General features: G+C 38.8%; 1 protein-coding gene across 3 annotated transcripts in view; it reads right to left on the bottom strand.

The window, feature by feature from the left end:
• Positions 1-20,716, bottom strand: part of SCFD2 (sec1 family domain containing 2) — a 161,936-nt gene that overhangs the window by 136,421 nt on the left and 4,799 nt on the right. The gene's annotated exons all lie outside the window — the stretch shown is intronic.

Genomic DNA, 20,716 nt, shown 5'->3' with positions numbered 1-20,716 from the left:
CATTGGTATGATTTGATGAACCACCACCACTTTGGGTTTCATGGATTCTCCTTATGTGAAGTGAATAATCCACACGAGAATGCAACTGTTGTCACAGTTTCTGTATTTACAGATTTCCTTTTTATTGCTGCTGTTGCTAATCTTAAGACAGACACACATCAATTTGCAAGGCTCATCTGCACTCATTACTCTGTTAGCATTCTGTTTCATCCAGGACACTGCATTTGTTGTTTTCTGAATGAATTCAGTGTTTCCTCTGGAAGGGAGAGGAGAAGGGAGGAAAAACCCTTGCCTAAAGCTACAGTTAATTGGGATTAACTGTGTTGGATTTTTTTTACCCTTAGGAAAACCTCCTTTGTTTTCATCCCAGGACACATTTAACTCCTGAATACATTTCTTATGTAATTCATAACACGCTTATAAACATGCCAAAACAGGATCTGTTCCACAGGACCCCTCCCCCCCCCCATCTCATTTGCTACCTGTTACAGAGCAGCTGTATGCATGCTGCATTGCAATAACATGGTTGTAATGCATAGCTGTGTTTAGCGATGTGAACAATACCAATCACACAAAACCTTTAAGAAGTGAATTTAGTAAAGCAGGAAAGCACCCTGTGCAGCAGAATCCTGAAAGAGACGACCAGGGAATCAGATGACCTAACCTAGTGTTACATTTCTTCAGTACAGACTCTTTAAAGTAATGGATCCTTGTGTATGTTGTTTTTACAGACTCTGTATACCCAGTTATCCTGACTGAATCCTACTCACCCAGCATCACTGCTATCTCAGCCTGCTGACCCTGTTCACATTGCACCTACAGGGCATGCCCCACTGTCATTTACAAGCATGCCTGAAGTTTAGATTGCAAGAGGACGTCCCTTTGCCCATTAACTAATCCCCTCCTGAACAAGCAGTTCCAAAGTCAGAGATTACACAGATCAAGAATCAGGCCTAAAACAGCAGGAATCTCATTTTCTAAATACTTTTTTCCCATTTGAAAGAAATGTCACTTTCTGTTCTCCAGCCTTTCAGCCCATTCTTTCCCTAGTCCTCTTCATCACCACAAATACAAGTAGAGTCCCACATAAGCACAGCCACCGTGGGCTGACTTTAAAACAAACAACAGAAAGGAAAGTGAAACAAAAGTCTCCCTAATTTTGAATGAGATCAGTAAGCCAGGAACTCACACAGTGAGGATGCACCACTTCTCTGTCTGTCCTTGTCTGCTGCACTCCTTTCCTTGCCAGGGGCTGGTGAGCCCCATTTATTTAGACTACAAGGGTGCTGAAAGAAGCGTGTACATCCGTGTATAATCCCTACTACAAGACACTCTTTTGGCGGCTCCGTGTGCTACTAGTATAAACAATAATAAAAATCAAAATAATGAACTAAATATTTTAAGTTATAAAAGGTAAGAACGTGTCACTCTGATGCACTAAAAATGTAGACCAAGTGCATTTGAAATCTGGTACCTTCAAAAAAAATATATATATATATATTCACTTTTTTTTTTTTAAATATATATATTCACTTTTTACATCTAAAAAGTAAACTACAAGTCTTTCAGAATAGCAAATTCCACTAATGATAAAAAATCCACACTTAGGAAAATAATTCCACCACCAACTGAAGAATTCACCCTGTGCCTGCCCCTAGAATTGTCAAAGTACTATTCTTGTCATCAGTCATACAATAAGTAGCAGTTTTTGCATAAGCAAAGAAGCTACTTGTTTACATCAGTTGCCTTATAGCAGTGAAAACTAGCAAACTGCATTTTCAAAGGGAACAAATATGAATCAGCACTGATGCTCTCAAAAATTCAGTTTTATGTCTGCTACTGAGAACACTTTTCCCAGTTCCCCTCTCTTACACCTTCACAGAAGGATCTTTTGCTTTGTCCAATCTTTAATTTCATTAGCGACCAGAAATGAATGACTGCTGGGAATGGGTTACAAGTACACAGTGGGATTGTTGCTTGCTTGGTCTGAGGAGTAACCACAGAATTTTCCTCGGAAACAACATTATCTTATCTTCTCCTTTTGGTGAGACATTTGCCTGTTACCGCCTTCCAGCTCTTGTCATAGTGTCCTTTCCTCTTTTTCCCATCTGCAGTTCCTGTGCTTTAGTCCAAATCCGACAGCACTGATGCTGTAATCAGTGATTTCTATGGGACCCAGAACCCCAATTCAAATTCCTCTTTCCCATTGCATTCCTTTACTTCCCAAGCATTGTTACTTATTGTTTTTATGTGTTATCTACTGAACCATTGTACACTGGAAGTAGTTTTTTCAAACTAAGTTGATTTTTATATATATGTGTGTGTGTGTGCGTGTGTGTGTGTGCATTACACATTACAAAACCTTTGTCTGAATCATACTGCCTTGCTTGAGAAAGTAAATTATTTACATTTACACTGCAATACAATCAGGAATTCTAAATCACACTTCAAAGTATCTTCACAACAAAAGGTAAGTATGACAACAAACACTTAAGTGAATCTCTATTATAAAAATGTTTTCCAAGCCTGACAATGAGAAAAGAGTACTAAAATTTTGGGACTTCAGCTATTAATCAGTTTCACCAAGAAACTTTCAGTTTCACTCAAAGGGTTTGATACCCTCTCCATTTTTTCTACCATTATGGTCATAATAACTTCAACAGTCAGCCATCTGTCAGCCATGGACATTAGGAAGTATTACTTCTCGGAAAGGGTAGTCAGGCATTGGAATGCACTGCCCAGGGAGGTGGTGGAGTCACCGACCATGGGAGTGTTCAAGAAATGTTTGGATGTGGTGTTGAGGAATATAATTTAGACGGGAAGTATTGGTAATGGTTGGACTAGATGATCTTCTAGGTCTTTTCCAACCTTGATAATTCTGTAATTCTGTGACCTCAGCCTCAGCAGAGGGAGGCCAGTGACACTGGGATGTACTATCAGTAAGATGGAAGCAGTAGTCTGGAAATTGGTAAAACCAAGCAGTGGTCAGTGGAGAACAAACTCTCAAATAGCAGATGCAAATCTAAAAGCAAGGATGGAATGAACAGGACACTTTGTTTTCCGATCTACCAATAATAAATACAGGACAGACAGTATGTATAAAATTCATTTTGTGACATGTTTCTTCAGTCAGCACGTATATTTAACCAAATGAAAAGAAGTCAGACATTCTTGTCCAACCAAATGTGGTTATTTCTGCACCTGGAGACAGGATTTCAAAGAGCAACTTGCTGATGCTGGTTTTGAGTAGGTGATAAAAAATAACATTGAGTGGGCTTCAAAAATTAACCAGTAAGCATTTCAGCATAACAAAGTAGCCGTGTTTTCATTTTTTACAGTTAAAAATAAAGCATTTAAAAGAAAATCAAGGATAATTGCAGTAGTCCAACCAAGGGATAGATTCTGTGGTTACCGTATCAGCAAAACTTTCACTCTATACCTACAGAGCTTTACAACTCAGCTATCTTTGTATATTTTCACAAGAAGAAAGGAGGGAAAAGGTCAGTAAAGATTAAATTAGAGCTTCATTAATACCACAAAGCTGCCCAAAGCCAAACTGCTGCTAAAAGAAGTAAGTGCTCTGCCAACATATCCCCTACAATAACTCACATTAGATTTAAGGAAATGTAGTGTGTACACTCGTGTGCGATGCATCAAAAGCCACCACCACAGTTGTAGCTACGACAAAGAGCAACCCATCTGTTGGCAACATGTCCTTCAAATTCTGTTAAAGTGAAGGATGGGAGTATGATAAGACACAGTTTGGCCATGAGTCTGGAGCAAGAGACCACGCATCAGGAGACACCATCTCTCCTCCAATTCCTCTGCTGCTTCCAATAGCTATGCCAAGACCCTGCTGAATATGCTGCGCATTCCTAAGCATGCAAGCCAGCAGGACGACACAAGGAGGCACAGCCAAGTTTCAGCTGTATCACACCCTAGGCCGCACTCACGGCTCCAGCCCTGAACAATCCCTGTGCTGTGGGTAGGTGCCATGAGGCTGTGGGTTTTGAGCTGACACAGATGTGTTAAGGGCAAGAAGGAGCTCTTCCTCTCTGTTTTGGAAGCAACCAATCAGATCTAATATAACTTATCTACAGTGTTCTATATAGAGACAGCTGTCGGTATTTTCAGGACTCAAGTCTGTAGCATTACTTTGTATTTATGCACATCCAGAGCAAATGCATTTGATTTTCTAAACAACGAATGTTCAACAGAACACACAGCAATGCCTTCTTCTAAGAAAAATGTAAAAACAAAAAAACACAAAATGTTTTTTTCCAGATCAAGGTAAATTATACATGCTGGGTTTGTCACACCAGAATGGATCAGTACTTCATATTTCTAAGAGTACTCTTAGATGAAAAGTTGTTGAAGTTTCAAAATGGCTCTTAACATTTGATTGTAGATCTGCTATTGATCATTCATATATTTGGCAGAACTGCTCAGCATCTCACAGACAGTGCTGGAGCTATTTTCCAATGCACCAAAAAAATAAGATAAAGGGAAAGATAATGCAATCTTGGCACTGTACTTGCAGAAAACTGCAGAAGGATCATTGGAAATTACCACCCTCACCACAGATGAGTAGTTATATTGCTACATAGCAACATACAGAAAACTGCTTTTAAATGGCTCTTCGGAGCCATTCAAGCTTAAAATATCATGCTCAAAACTTCACTTTGAAGTTTGTTAAAATTTGTTCTGTACACTGATTTTTAGGCTTAGAACTTGAAAATGGTCATAAGAAAATGTCTGCTGGCCGACATTTAAAAGCATAAATGTGTATTTGAATAATTTAAAGATTATTTCCCAGTTTCACTTTGAGCCCTCAAGCCACTTGGTGGGTGTAATCTGCTGTAGACTCAACTGTGGATGTGTACTTTGGCACCAACTCAAAACTAAGAAGTTATTGTTTGATTTATACGCCAAGAGCCTCTTAGATAAAGGGCTAATGGTAGGCTGATAACTTCAGCCTTTGCATGTGGTGTTTATACAGACCCTTCATTCCTCACTCTCTTTTCTGCATATACTCAAGGAAGGCTGTGTCACATCAAGATTAAGTTAATTAGTTAAGTTATATGAGCATAATTTGATTGATAAAACAATTGATTCAGTAAAGGCCAGGGAATGGTGCTAAAGCACCAACTTTTCTGCCTCAACAATGAATAAGGTTTCATTCGAAATTGGCATTTTTTTCTACCTCGCCAACAGCAATTTTAAAGTAATAATCACACCAACAAAACAAACAACAACAACAACAAACAGACAAGAGTCTGTCAGAGAAGCACAGGAATAAAAGTAATGAGCCTTGACTGATAATTGTTTTAAAATAGAATCACACACACACAGATAAATTACCATAGGCGCTTTAAGCCAACCTTGTCTTTAGCATTATCTTACTAGAGCAGGTCTTAACTGAAGAGGTGACACCAAGCCTTTACAGAGGAAATTTTACCTAAAAATCTTTTATCTGTAGGTGTAAAAATGAAGACTTGAGCAAACGAGCAAATCCACGCAGCTCATTCCATCAGCATTTACTTATGCCTCTTTTCTAGCTTTAGTATCCATGAGACAGACAACCAAGACCACCTGCATCAGCTCATTATTTGCTGACTGAACTGAGAGGGGCTATGCAGCATTTCAGTGCTGCCCCAAACAAGCCAGTAACTTGTTTGTTCAAACTAATTCTAGCCACAGATTTCAAATAATTAAAAGCAAATCTCAGATATACTCAGCAGGCAAAACTACATTTTTTACTTTCATAACAAGAGAAACATTTCTCTTTAGTATTTCTAAAAGGCAGGATATCATTTACTTAATGATAGATTTTAATTTTTGTACTGCTATCTCTATGCACTAGTATATTCCAAACTGTTGGAGACCAATCTATTTGAAGGCAAGACCAGTCAGAAAAATTAGATCAAAACGATTATCTAAATTATATCATATGCGGATTACATACAGTGGGAATTAATACAGTAACCAACTAGAAGAGCTTCTTAAAGCAACTCGTTAGGAAGATGTTAACAGGAAATGTGTGGAAAAATACATTTTACATATAAAAAATTGTGGCTTTAATTAAATTTCTACTCATTTGACCTATTATTTTATTTTAATTAAATGTGCCTAGCTTATTTTTACTGTGCAAGAGAAATGCCATAGATTCCACTTGCAGGAATAACTAAGAGTTGGGATAAACTGACTTGCTGCTGGATCAGGCAATCGTGGGCAATGACACAAAACTCATGCAGATTTTAGCACTTCTTCTCTCAGCTCTTCCACAGTACAGCAGTTGTGGCAAAGAAAATGAGGAATGACCTCCATGTCTAAACAGAAGTATTTAAGATGTGAAGGGAATGACTGACCCAGTTTTAAAACAAACAAGCAAATGATCAAAAAACAAAAGAAGGGGAGGGAGAGAATAAATTAGTAATTACCATTGGACATCGTGAGAGCATAATGCTGATTCATTTCACAATGAAGCTTATGAAGGAAGGCATGGGACATTCTGCAGATGCAGTAGCCAAAGTTATTTACTTATTATTTATTTAAGATTAAAAATAAATAAATAAATCACAAGCTTGCTTGAAGCTGACAAAGACTGTGAAAGAATAATCCCCAAACAGCTTTTAAAACAACATTATAATTTAAGTTGCAAAACCGCTATGTTTCCTGTAAGCCATTGTGTTCTAATAAAACCTTGACAACCGCACCCCAAAGCAGAGACAAATATGCTCTGTGTTATCAGCAGAGCATGGGAGAACTTAAAAAACAAACAGTTCAGAAGGTTCTTAGAAACACATTGAGCTCAGCAGTCCCAAATTGCTGCAGAAACTTTTTGTTCAAGGCTGAATGCCTCCCCTCCTTGCTTCTTAGATAATGGACACTAAATCAGACTCTTAAAATCCGACGTGTTCTGGTTCCACAGGTGAGCTGTATTACAATACAATTTGAGAATTTGTTATTTAAAACATTGGCAAGGATTCCGTTCCAATTGGGAATTGCTTAAAAACAGGGGGGAAATAATCCCCTCAAAGTGAATGGTAATGCGGTATTCTAAGTTTTGCCTTTTTAAAGAAAAAAAAGCGGAGGGAGGAGAGACAGAAGCCTAATGTCTCTGGCTCATTCACATACCTACTTTACAGATGGATATACTTACAAAATAGAATGTACACAAGTCTGACAGCTGTGGTCAACCACTATCTGAAGCAAGTTCATATCGTGCCAAACCCAGCAATAAAGACAGTCTTGAGTTTTATCAAATATTTCCTCGACCCAAGCATCACGTAAACTTGTAGGGACAAGCATCTTAACCACAGTCCTGTTTCATGTTGATCTCAATACACATACAAGAAGGTTTTTTTGCCTCAGAAAGCCAAAAAGTTCAACATATTTGAGCAGCCATGACGTAGAACAAGTTTTCCTGCTAATAACCACATACATGAGACAATGCAGCTGCCCATGGAATTATGGTATAGAAAAGTAAAACAGTGCTGCTCTTTGCATCTTCTAGTATCAAAGAGTAGCAGTATAAATCACAACAGATTCTTGAAAAATTTCCTAGAAAACATTTACAACTCCTTTTGCAATACAATTTACTGTATGTATTTGAACTGATATGGCTGTATTTTAATAAACTTTTAGACAGATGGCATTTCTACAATGTTTCACCTAATCAGAGACAGACAATGCAGCACTTTCCTGTGTTAAAAATAAGATGACACAATCCAACAAACAGTTTGGGAAGCTATGGCTTCTCATTACCTTTGTGTTCTGTTTATTTTAGCTATTCTCAGGATCATTAATATCCACTTGAACCTGTAAACTTAGAGGTCAACCAAAGGTGAAACATAAGGAAGCAATATAATATGAAGCATTCAACTGGACTATATGCTGCAAAACATCACGGTTGTTTCCCTAAACTACACTTTCTTTTCTTCTTTCTTAGCTCCATGTAACTACTGAGCCAGAATTCTTCATTAGAGGATTTACAGAATGGGTAGTAATTCACTGTATAAAGTCATTTTAAAATTTACTAACTTTCTAGAAAATGCTATGTATAATCAACAAAGTGAGTAGAAAAAAACCTAGTCATTACTCAAATATTCTATAGGTGGGATAAAAATATACCCTAAAATTGTAATATTGTACAAATACCCTGCTGCAAGCAACATAAACCTAAGTCACATAAACCTAACACACAGCAGTGATGTGTAATACACATAAACTTATGACAAGGAGAACTAAGAACCAAGGAAAGCCTTATAAATACAACAGGTCTTAAGATGATGACGGGTCTCCTTGTGGACCAAGCATCATGCAACAACTCTGCAACTCCTGGACTAACTTACTTCTCAAACACTAATCCTTCTACAGTCCTCCCATGCCAACATTCTGAAGATGAGAACTGATGCATAATTCCATAATGCTCTGTTGTCTGCATATTATGTAATTAAGAGAAACCTGAATTGAATTAATAAACCCCGTACTGACCAGAACAACAAAGCTTCCTTTCTCTTTGGCAGTCTTTCATTTAAATATAACACCGTATTGTACACATACTAGGAGCCATGCAAGCAAACGGACTTAGGTCTTAGCTTTGCTGTTTCATATGTTTGCTGATATTGCTACAAGAACATCTCTTAAATGTTTTCTGGGGTAGAGTTCCTGCAAACAAGCAAAGCTGTTCCTACTGAGCTACTGGAAGAAGGAGCAGCACTGATGTGAAATGGCTGGAACAAAACCAGCCTCTCCTAAACCCATTTTGGAAGTCAGCTCTATTCACATTCTAACAAACTGATTGCTAAAGATGCCTTACACAAAGCTAGCTGTTTAACACCAGAATGAAACTACTGTGCAAACTGTAGCATGCTTTTGACACACTGCCATTGCTGAAAGTCACTATGCTGAGGCAGGATCCTAGGAAATAAAGGCAGGTCCAGACGTAAACCCACACAGATTTGCTGCTGTTCACCAGGCTGAAGCATGAGACAGAGGGAAGAATCAGTTGCATGAGCAGTCCTGAAGCAAAGTTGTACGTGGCTATTGCACCAACAAGAAATAGAACGCCATCTTTGCTTGAAGTCTTGTTATGACAGTTATTTCTGTTTCAAGAACATCCGAAGTCCCTAAGTTTGCATAATTATTATCTTGAAACTAAAAGCTTCAGGTTTTCTTAAAATGTGAATTTAAATGGATGTTTTTCAAAACTTGGATTATCTCAAAAACTTGATTGAAAGTCAGGTGTACCGATAAAACTGAGGTTGTAATAATCTAAGGATTTTTCTTCTTTATCTACTCCATGTGTAGTTACCAAACATTAGGTTTGATCATTTTAACTGTTTCTACTGCCACTCTAAGCAAAGGAAGCTGGCAGATTTCTTCAACAAGCATGATGCTTCTCCAAACAGTAGGACTGGTTTTGACAGAGGCTGACTGATGTTCAGGCCTTACTAATCCTAGTAGTATTAAACTGCAATAAGCTCCATCTTGAGCACAGACATGATTTTGAACATGCTCTGTGCAAAGTCAAAAGCAGATTAACCATCAACTAAGCAAAGAGTCCTAGCTCTAAGATGTGGTCAGTACAGTTCAAAACATTTTAACTCTATCCTTCCTCTAACCCCATCTGTTCTTTGTTTTAATTGTGTTATTTAGCAACACAAAACACACTGTTATCATTTTAATGCATTAATCAGCCAGTAGGCTTCTCTCCCTTCCACAGCAGCTTCTGACCAGCCACTTCAACAGAAGGGTGGTAATGACAGAACATAAAGTACTTGACCATCATAAAGATTTCCTGTTGTTCAAAGAGTAGTACTAAATAGCTCTTAATTACTGGGGCACTCAGTACATAGCTGTGCATTCCACTTGGATTTGCAAAACAAGGTTTCCCGCTCCAGATAGTTGGCAGTATTTTCATTTCTTGCCAACTATTCTGGACTAAGCTCTTCTGCTTTGACTCAACATGGGACTAGGTTTGGGAATGATCCTTTTTCTTCTCCACTCAGTGACATGTTCTTTGGAAGGCTTTGAAGATTTCTCAGTCTCATGCAGGAGGGTAAGCTGGACTGACTGTGATAGCTGGTAATATCATCATTAAGAAATGGGTTACACTGCTTGTACACCATCACTCACAAGCAGAAGCAGCACCTGATCTTTAAACCCCAGAGCAACAGTTACAGACAAGCTGATCCAAACAAGCAAGCAAACACACCAGAGAAAAAAGAGCAGTGCCTAACACAAAGCAACTAAACATTAAGATGAACACTGAAGCCTGTTTGCTTCCTTCAAGATAAAGAGAAGAATAATCACTGACAACTGCTGAAAAGTGAAATTCTTTCCGTTGGAAGGGGAATTACTTATTATGATCTAACCAACTCTGTTTTCCAGTTTGTCAGATAGAACACTTCACAAGGTAAAGTGAAGCTAGAGTTACTCTAATGTATTTAAACCAAGAAGGAAGGAAGCTGCCATTTCATGCATTGTATTATGAAACAGCCAAAGAATCAGTCACAGATGCTGAAGACAGAGAAGACTGCGATAGCATCTCACTGAGCCTTGAAATTTAAGCCATGAAGCTACCAAAGCAAAGCAGCAAGAACTTGTTTCCAGTCGCACCACGCAGAACCATGGGTAGCAGACCTTCCACGGTGAAGAAAGAGCTACCCAGTGTGACTGCTGCTCTGCTGCAGCAACAGGGAAGTCCGGAGTGGCCAATGAAGGAACAAGATCTATAGAAAAAGCGACGGGAGCTAAAGGAATCATATAACGATTTTTAAAGGCCAATAGCAATAGACAAAATAGTGCCACCACTGTCTACCTGGAGTTAAAATAACCCTGAAGAACCTTAAGGGAGAATAATTGCTACCTAATGAAGGATGGTTGTGGGTACACTTCCACAACATCACTGTTGGAGAGCTGTTGGAGGCTTCCCAGATACATTTTAGTCCTCTTGGTCACTGGAATAAAGCAGACTTTAATCATTCCAGTATTACTCCCAAATTCATTCTTTTTCCTCTAACTTGCCCACCAGTGTCTGCAGGGGCGAGGGAAAAACATGCAGGAAACTTCTTAAAACTTCCTAATGTTCATAAGCATCGTTCCTGTCTGAGCTTCAGCTGGCTGCCTTTTATTCCAGAGAACTGGTTCTGTAAAATGTTTCATTCCTACAAGCTGCAGGACAGCTTATGCAGAATGCCAAACTAGGTTAGTGCATGAATCAAGTTAATTGAAAGCTTCTGAGTAGGATTTTGTACAATACAAGGTATTTCAAAACTCTTGCCAAGCAACTCTTTAAAAATGTGTATATTAAAGAGTTACTTGTCATGGATTTTAATTTAGTTTTTGGACAAGCAAATGAATTATGCTAAAAATAAAGTCTGATCCTTACAACATATGTATTACTTGGGAATAGTACATGTAACAAAATAGGTTACTTTAGAGCATTCTGTTCCATGTTCTAAAGCTATTGCATAAGGTTATTTTAATAAAAATGATTCCAATGAAAGAGCGGTTTGTAACGAGGTGCTGACAATTGAATCTACATCCAGGGACTGCATGAGAGCGCCAAGTCTACTTTTACAGATGCACTGGTTAGGTATTCAATGGATGTCCTCGAGGCATGTAAAGCCAATATATTTTGGGTCACTTTTTTGCAGCAGAGATGGATGATACAAGTGAAAACACTTACCAAGAACATATATGAAGTGTGTTTTTCTTATTAGGGAAATGTAAGAAAATATGCCCAGATACCATGGAATGCTAGGAATTCCCTCTCTTCAATGCTCTTAATTTACCAGGCCACTTTTTGGTAGTCTCCTTTGACCTCCCTCCCTCATTTGCTGGCCTAAAACCCACATTTACATGAGCAATTTTTTGAATAGGAATTCACTGGGCTGTGAGTTTCAACACCATTTTGAAGGCTAAATGTATAGGAATATGTCTTCATCAGAGAAGACAATCCTTTCTGAAGTGACTCGGTTACCGCATAAACAGTTTACTGTGAAATCACATGACAGATTTGTTAAAACATTCACAGATATGTTCTGTATGAGCTGAGAACAGGTATTCAAGCAGACGCTTTGAGACTCAAAATCAATAGTAAAAAAATAATCTGAAACAGACTTTAAATCTTAAATATGTGGGATTTTAACACGCATGGTCTGATTCTCTGCTAGCTATGTTGGTGAAGCAAATTTAAATCAGCTGAGGGCCTGGCCCTCTGTGTCTCCCTTACCCCCATCTCTTTCTTAGAAGTAGCATATTTGTCATACTTTCAATGAAAACCTATGGCCCTGGTTTCTTCAGATCTCACGCAAACCTAATATGGCCAATTCTAGTTCTCAAAAACCAAACTGACAGCTATTCAGAAAGAATAAAGCTCCAGACTTTGTCTTTCATTTTTATAACCATTTCCACACTCAGGCTGATCCGTCACAGAGAAAGAGATAAGGACTTCTGTCTACATTGCATACATCCACCCAGTGTTCTGGATATCTTCTCACACTCCTCCCTGACACACTTCTGCCTACCACAGAATGAGTAAGGAGAGCAGAATTTTGTCCTAATCCAAAATCTCTGCATTTTAAGTGGCTTTTTGTAGTCATTTATTACCCATGCTGCATCCTCCTCCTAAAAAGGGCTTGTTTAAGTATGTTGGGTGCTGACTAATTCCCTTCCTCCCCCTGTGTTGTCCATCTCAATCAAACCCAACCATATCATTCATGCTATTTCCCAATCCATGCAAAGAATGTTTGAAGCCGTGGCGTACTGCCGTGTCATTAATAAAACCCTAAGCTTCTTCTGTCAGACTGTTTCCTTTTCCTAAGGGGTAACTGGAGCTCAAGCATCCACATAAAGCATACATACATATTCAGTGTATGTTCTGTGGCTGTTTCCAGTTACTGAAAATGGCTCAAAATGGATTTCTTTTTCTGGTTACTTAGTTAACTGAGTTTATTCATGGAGAGATTTAGGTAAGATTGTAAAATTTTTCTCTCCCACAGTGAATAGTGGCCTTTCCTAGTTGAAGATCCTTTTAGAAAGTACATTCACAGTCTGCGGAAATTAGATGGTGTTCCATTTAGTATGGTCTTCCAGAGTCTGCTAAAGCTCACTATTGGGCCACTGTTAATCAGGCCATTAAAACTGGCCAGGTTTGGTCAGTCGTCCCTATTGCTTCTGAGGAGTTAAAACTCAGCTAAACCCACATCAAGTGCTACACTTTTACAAGATGCTTAGAGAAAAGTGTGTATGGGATCTCCAGATTATGAATTACAATCCAAAGACCTGAGATCAGTGGAAAACTAATTTACTCAAGCAATAGCATCTGGGACACCTGTGAAACAGCAAGTAGCTACAATCACTCCTTCTACTTCATAGTTGCCAGAGTGACAAGTGAAATAAAAAACTACTAGTCAAAGATAGTGGTAAATCTTAAACTAAAAAACCTCTCCTTTGCAATGAGGTGAGAAGGCAGCTCGTTTCCGGAAGTTAGAAGGAGAGCAGAAAAAGCAATATCCCAAAAAGAAAATGTCATAGTTCTTGAGAGAACACCTGGAAAATGTCGTCTGAAATAATGATTATTTTTTTTTAAGGTGGAATTAAGACAGGCGTCTATCAAAATAAATGCAAAGGATAAAGGCTGGATGGAAAACTCAGACAGAAACTGATTTGACTGCGTTATTCCTGTAAGTGCTAAGCATTTCAGTTTGCATAAGTTCCCTATAAAGTGAATGTACCTTTGGGACAGAATGATCTCAGAGAAGAAACAGAAGAAGAGGAAAAGGAGTAAAAAGAATGGGGACAAAGAAATAAGCTAAAATGTTCTGCTAGAATCCAGGAACTGAGGAGGCTAAAGGGAAGAATCTCAAATAACTGCACTATGCAACAGTACAGGAGACTGGATTTTCGAATCAGTTATTAGAAAAAAAACCTCAAGATCAATAGTTTTATAAGTATTTATTTGTATAAAAAGAAGTAATTATTTCTCTGTGCTCAATCCTGTCTTCTTTACAAAGAAAAAGCATCTTCAAGCTCTGCCAAGTAAGCAGTTCACTTCAGCCGTATTTTAGCCTGCGTAAGATTTGATTCCTGTTTCATGTTAAGTTTGGAATTCTGAAAGAATCCCAACTACATATTCAAAACTTGCAACCAAACCTGCTGCCAACAGGAAATACTGTTACCTACCCCAGCATTGGGTCCCCATCAGAATGAACAGCTTTTATTTGTTCATTCGTCTATTTTGTCACATTTTTCCCCTCTGTAAGATACAGCAAGTTTGCATTATAGTATGCCAATAGTAAGCTAAAACACCCTTCTGGGTCACTCAGTTATTCTCTGTTCTGATGGTATGATTTGAACAAGGCACACAAAAAGGTCAGTGCATATCACTGCACTTTGAAACCTCGTTGTTGAGGTCATTTAAGTGGAAAAGGCAGATGGCGAAGGCAAATGAGAGCTAGTCTTAGAAAAATCTCACAATGTCAGTCAAAGAAACAGTTGCCAGGAGGATCATACTATAAAACAAGAAAGACTGGAGCCCACTTTGGAGATTGCCAGACACCCCTGGAACTCCTTCTTGTGAGCTCAGAGGCACAGGTAAGGAAGAAGTGCCTAGCTAATGCCAAGACCTTGTCAGCCCAAATCACTCTTTATCTCAAGGCAAATAAGCCTCGATCTTCCTCTTATCTAGAAGATAACTTCTAAGGCTCCAGAGGCCTGTCACAGAAGGCAATTAAAAAATGTGGCACCTTTTAGTCAGGATCTTGCTTGGATCCAAAATCTCCTCACATCATTCTTTCACTGACTACTTCAACCATCCAGCTACTGTAGCAACTGGGATTTTGCAGAATGGCAGTCTGGCCTTCAAGCAATGCTGCACATTACACAGCACAGACAAAGCAGATTTTGACCTCTTCCTAGAATTTTCCACCCTCCACCCCTCCCCCCCCACACTCGCTATCCCTGCTTTTTTTTTTCTATTTCTTTTTTCCATTTCAAGGAGGTCCTGTGTTGAAAGGATCTAGGCAAATATACACATTTATTGCAAGATATAATAAATCTTATCAGCCTGTTCATCTTATCCTGTGGTAACAGTCAATTATGTTCATTTGACTCAAACTGGTTTGAAACAGAGCAGAAAGCACCTCGTGGAATGCTTGTCTTGACTGACAAAGCCCAGAAGCTGATGCAGCAGGGCTTTTACTCCCAAAGAGAAGATGCCTTGAGAAATTTCAAACAAAAGGGAAACTCTGAATAGTCTTTGTTTTACATCGCGCTCTGAAACTGTACGAGTAAAGTAAAATGTTAGCAGGAAGGTTGCCAGTTCAGGAACACGGTGGTGGGGTGGGTCACGGGGCAACCTCAATCCACCATTTAGAGAAGCAACTCACAGCTGGATTTGTGAAAAGGCAAAAGGTGTAACCAGAAAAACTCTGTAAAGCCAGTTTGTCTCCCTGGAAATGGGACTCAGTGGTGCAGCAGGAGTTCCAGAAGCACATGGTTAGGCTGTAAATTCTCTTGTCCTATCCAAAAAGGAAACTTTTAAAGATTTTTATTATTAAGGCAATTCTCTGCTGTAACTCCTGCATTTAAGACCTCTGTTTCTCCATAACAGCTCTGTTCATCTTAGTCAGAAACACAGATAGGAAAAGTCTGTACATGCATGGATTGCTGTGGGGTTTTTTGGTTGGCTGATTTGGGGCTTTATTTGGTAAGCTGGATTCCAAATCCATCCACCAAAGCCAAGCACAGCTCCACAGGAGCAGACAGCCTCCAAGTAGGGAGAAACAGCCAGAAGCAGAGAAGCCAAAAGCCCCTCAGAGCAGAACTGGGCAGCATCCCACACTGGCCCCATGGGCACTGTGCCACAGAGCTCTGCAAGCCTGCCAGGCAGGGCAGGAGGCAGCTTACCAGAACTCTGCCATCCACTGTTTTGGTTTATTCTTCCTCTTCTGCAAGCTTCTTAATGAATGCAGAGCAACACACACATCATCTGGATCTTCTTACTGTATGCAGTTAACTCCGCTCCTTTAATGTTAACATTCCAAAAAGGAAAGCTACTCTAACTTATGCCATAACCTCTAAGCTCATTTGAGAATAACACAGTCCTAAATTATCTTATTATAAGCTTTTTAAAACTTCTGCATGCAAAACATTTTTTTTTTCCAAATTAGAATCTGCAGCTTCCATGAAAGAAAAGACTTAAAAAACAAAATTCCAAATACTACAAAGATCTAAGAACCATCTGTCCAAAAGCTTAGTGCGTAATTAATTCAGCATTAAGAAAAACTGCACTGTTAGATGTCCTTTAGATGCTTGGCCACAAGTAAAAACAAGAAGATAATAGAATCAATTATTAAAAATAAAAGAAAAAGAAAATAAACCCTATTTTCCTGCTTATCACCTTTTCAGTTTTCATTTTTACTGCTCATTTCATTCCTGTACCAGCATAGATAATCTTTCATGTCAAATTCACATCATATACGATTATTCCAATGAATACTGCATGTTTTACAGAGGACATCAGAACTGCTTTTCCAACTGCCCAGGAAAAAGGAGAGCAAGGAAACAGGCAGCTCAGAACAGCCACTTCTCCCCAACTGTGCACTGCAATTAAGAGTGGTACAGACAAAGAAAGGACAAATGGAGTCTTGCTTTGTTCTATCAGGCATAAGAGTAAAGACAAGGCTAGAGAGGGACTTTCTTCTCTGCTGGCACTGTAACAGCTTTAGTACTTGTTAACCAAAGTACTGTTTGGTCCAAAATACCTCAGGATACCTCAAAACTGAGGAGGATCACAAGCATGCTTTTTCACCTTCCATTAATGTTAGACACTGAAGTTTTACCGTGTTCTAATTTTTATCCAATTTCCTTCCCCACTCAGCACAACTCTAATTGCACCTCTCCTTGCAAGAGAAAGCTTTTGCATGTGCCACGCTGCAAACATTTGGCCTGCATACCAGTGTCTCCTGAATCACACTCATCCACAAGGATCACGTCATTCTGAACATGTTATTTTCCCCCAGTGCAAGCTCAGATGAATTAATGGCTCCTACTGCTTTGTAGAAGCCTGCTGCCTACGCACCTCAACTATACTGCCCATTGAATTGCCTCAGGTGCAGCAGCCCCAATGGAAATATGGTCTGCTATAGCCTTACATTTCTACTGAATAATGTTTGATCTAAGAGCCCAATGTTTTTTTGGATATTACATTACATGCAGATTTTAAATGGAAAAAAAATATATATAGTCTTTTTCTGAGATTTTAATACCATACTGAATTCTGAGAAGATTACAAACTACAAAGAGTTGAGAAAAAGAAACAGAAGTAGAAAAACAAATGAGAAATCACTACTTAGCAAGTCCTTGTAATGTGTATAATCAAATTCAGTACTCAGTTTATTCAGCAGAATATGAGAGCACATCAGAAGTGTCCCTGGGTAATAAAAGAGCCAAAAACCAGCATGCATACTTATTCCTTCAGTTGTGTACACATCAGCATCACACAGCTCCTCACTTCTTGATCTCTCTCTCATGCCACAGACCTGTGGCCAGAACACAAAGATCTCAACCTTTGCTTGCTGCTTCAGGGAGCCACGGAGCCTCCAAGGGCCTGGCTTCAGGCTTGCAAGAAGTGGAAAAGGGCACCATGCAGGCTTTCACCACAGTGCAGTACTAACTGACAGTAGAGTGCTTCCCATGGAAAAATATGAATCTTAAAAAGGCAAAATAGCTGGAACGAGGAACAAGTGGCCTGGCCTGTTAGAAAATGGCAACACAGTGTATAAGCGTGAAAAGTTTGATGTGTATCCAAGCAGACAGTTCGTAGCTGCTGCTGCATATGTGCTAAAGAAGCTACCTCTGCCATTGAGATTTCACTGCTATTCCTTACCTCCATTGCATGTTATATGATTGAAAGGACAGGCCAGCTACCACTTTTTAGTCAGAACCCAGCAGTTCTGATCCGGATTGACTGTCTTTAGCCTATAAACTGTTCAGTTCTTTATATACATACATCTGCAAGTAGAAATGAATAAAGTATTTAGTTTGAGAATTCCCAAACTGCATAACTTTCAGTGGACTTTCACAATGGAGCTGTAACATAGCAGCAATTACAGTAATGCAAACAATTACTCCACAAGATTTTTGAGGTTACTAATAAAAATAAGAAATCTAAAACAGGTCTTTAAAAAAGAGATTCTGTTCCTTACAAAGAGAACACCTCCAAAGTACAGTAACTTCAGCACTACATGGAATTCACATTTTCATCTGAGTCTTTAAAGAAGCCCGTTATTTCCTTAGATTTGAAAAGAAGAATCCTGCTTCATTTCAGCACACCAGCCATAAATTATTCATTAATTCTGTTTGCTAACTTTGTAACTGAGCCCAGATGTTTCTGCTGGAGCAGCATTCCAATAGGAAAAGTTAAATATAGAAAGCTGTGGGGAGCGAGCAGAGCTCTCTCTCCCAACCACAACATGCTTAAATATTAACTTGAAAGAAAATAATGAACACATTTGAAAAATACTCTGAGTATGCAAGTCTGTGAAATGCCATAACATGAGGCCGGTATGAGCACAACATCTCACATAAAGGAATCTGGGTGCATTCCACTTGGGTGCAGATTATATTATCTTTTCCTAGAAAAGTGCCCTCACTTTCACTCACCAGAGTAAACAGGATATTTATAAGCAGAGCAATACACCTTGACACACGCCATCTACAGGTAGAAATCATTAAGTTCTCAAATACAAGAAACACTTGCCAGCCTGCTACCAATGGCAATAACCGTGTTAATGAAAAACTGAGCACATCCTATGGAATTTCTTATAGAATCAACAGAGGAACTTATTGGTGGGAACTTTAAATCTCATGCTCCAGAAGAACTTCATCAGTTTAACACTAGCAAAGATGATCAATGCTGAAATTTAAAGCCCATCAATAGAGCACATCCTTGTTAAACAGAATGAAAGCCATCCATTTAGATGCTGTTTCCAGTACTCTTTAGCAACTAACTTACACTGACTTGGAAATGCCTGTTTTGAATTGGAAACTACTCCTAATCACTAAATGGTTTGAAAAAACTGAAAGATAGAACTGAAGAGCACAGAGCCATGTTCTGCTTCAGAGACTACCCTGATGAATCCAACGCTTTGGTTACAAACAATCACAGTAGAGATTCTGAGAGATCATCTACTCCTTTTACTCTGTTCCAAGGCAACATACATGCTATTTAAATCCCTACTTGTCTAGCCTGCTCTTAAGTATTTTCAATGCAACAGATTCTGTAACAGAATCATTCTCTGTACATCATGCAGACTAGTGTAGCAATGACACTACTGTCTTGGTACCAGGTATCAGTTGGTAACATTTAACTTTGCTTCACTTGCAAAGCAGCAGCTGAGCTACTTGTATGAAAATTCTTTTGTTCTTCAACCACCTGCATCCAGAGCAGATTTTGCAAAGTAAATCTGACCATACTGTTAACAGAGGCATCATTCACTAGCTTGCAAATAGGCAAATAAATCTCAGCATGCAGACTATTAGTTAATTTAAACACAATAAAAATTTGCAGATTGATCCAACAACTTGACTACTGAGAAGACTGAAGTCATAATTTCAGCAGGAGAAGGCATTCAAGCACTAGCTGAATGTAAATAACGTTAGAAATAACAGAGTAATAGCATAGTACAACAATCCTAAGGCAATAAATATCTGTGTTTTTTTTCCTTGTTGTTATTGCCAGAAATCATCTCTATTTCTGGTAGCTAATCAAAGTTAGCACAGATAACAGCTTTCACAGCATGTCTGCCATGGACAACGACCTCTTTATTTTGCTGTGTAGACAGACCTTAAAGACATCTCACTTCTCCTTCAGAGAGCAGCTGGAAAGCAGCCAATGAAAAGAAAACCAGAACAAATTTTATTGAAATTAATCACCCCAGCAGAAACTTACGACTGAATCCACCTCTACGAGGAAACGATTCCCCTCTGCTTCCTGAGGAAAAAGACAGTTACGCAATGTGAAACTTAGAAACTGGACCCAGTTACAATGTGTGTGGGAGACAGAAGATGACAAAGGGGAAACAGTATAGCAGGAGAGCATTTCATCTCCTTTGCACTATATGAACTTTTAGAGCACTGCTAAGCAATATTTGTCTTGCTCAATGAAACCAACACCTGCTGTACTTTCTGGTTTATGCACAGTAACAGAAGCTGCAGCAAAGTTTCAATCTGGACAAATAAAATTAGTAAGTGAAACATCATACCCAATGTACATCACAAAGTCTTAGCTACAAATGATATACAGTAAAGACTAGCTGTTCAAAGCTGCTCCTTCTAGGCTGCCCTTGTTTAAGCAAAAAACCCCTATGAAACTGTCTGTAAACCTTAGTTTGTTTTTAATTACCTTTCTCCACAGGTACGGTGTTTGAAAATGGGAACAAAACTTTAAACCAAGAGGTGTTCTAATAGGAGTTCAGCAGGCAGCTCACATACGTATATGTATACACACATATATACTTGTATATTATATATATATATATGTGTGTGTACACACATATAATTTGTATATAAAGATGCTTATGGGAAGAGTCAGCCACGCTTAAGACCTACCCATTCATATGGCCTGTTACTTAAGCAGAAAAATAAAAGTCACAGGGATGAATTTCTAGTTTAATCTACCATAGCAATCATAGCAGTTTAAACA

This window comes from Coturnix japonica, chromosome 4 (genome assembly GCF_054131305.1).
Source record: "Coturnix japonica strain WE chromosome 4, WE-NBRP24, whole genome shotgun sequence".
NCBI classification, from domain to species: domain Eukaryota; kingdom Metazoa; phylum Chordata; class Aves; order Galliformes; family Phasianidae; genus Coturnix; species Coturnix japonica.
The sequence above is the reverse complement of the archived record's forward strand: the minus strand, read 5'-3'. Positions and strand labels throughout refer to the sequence as shown.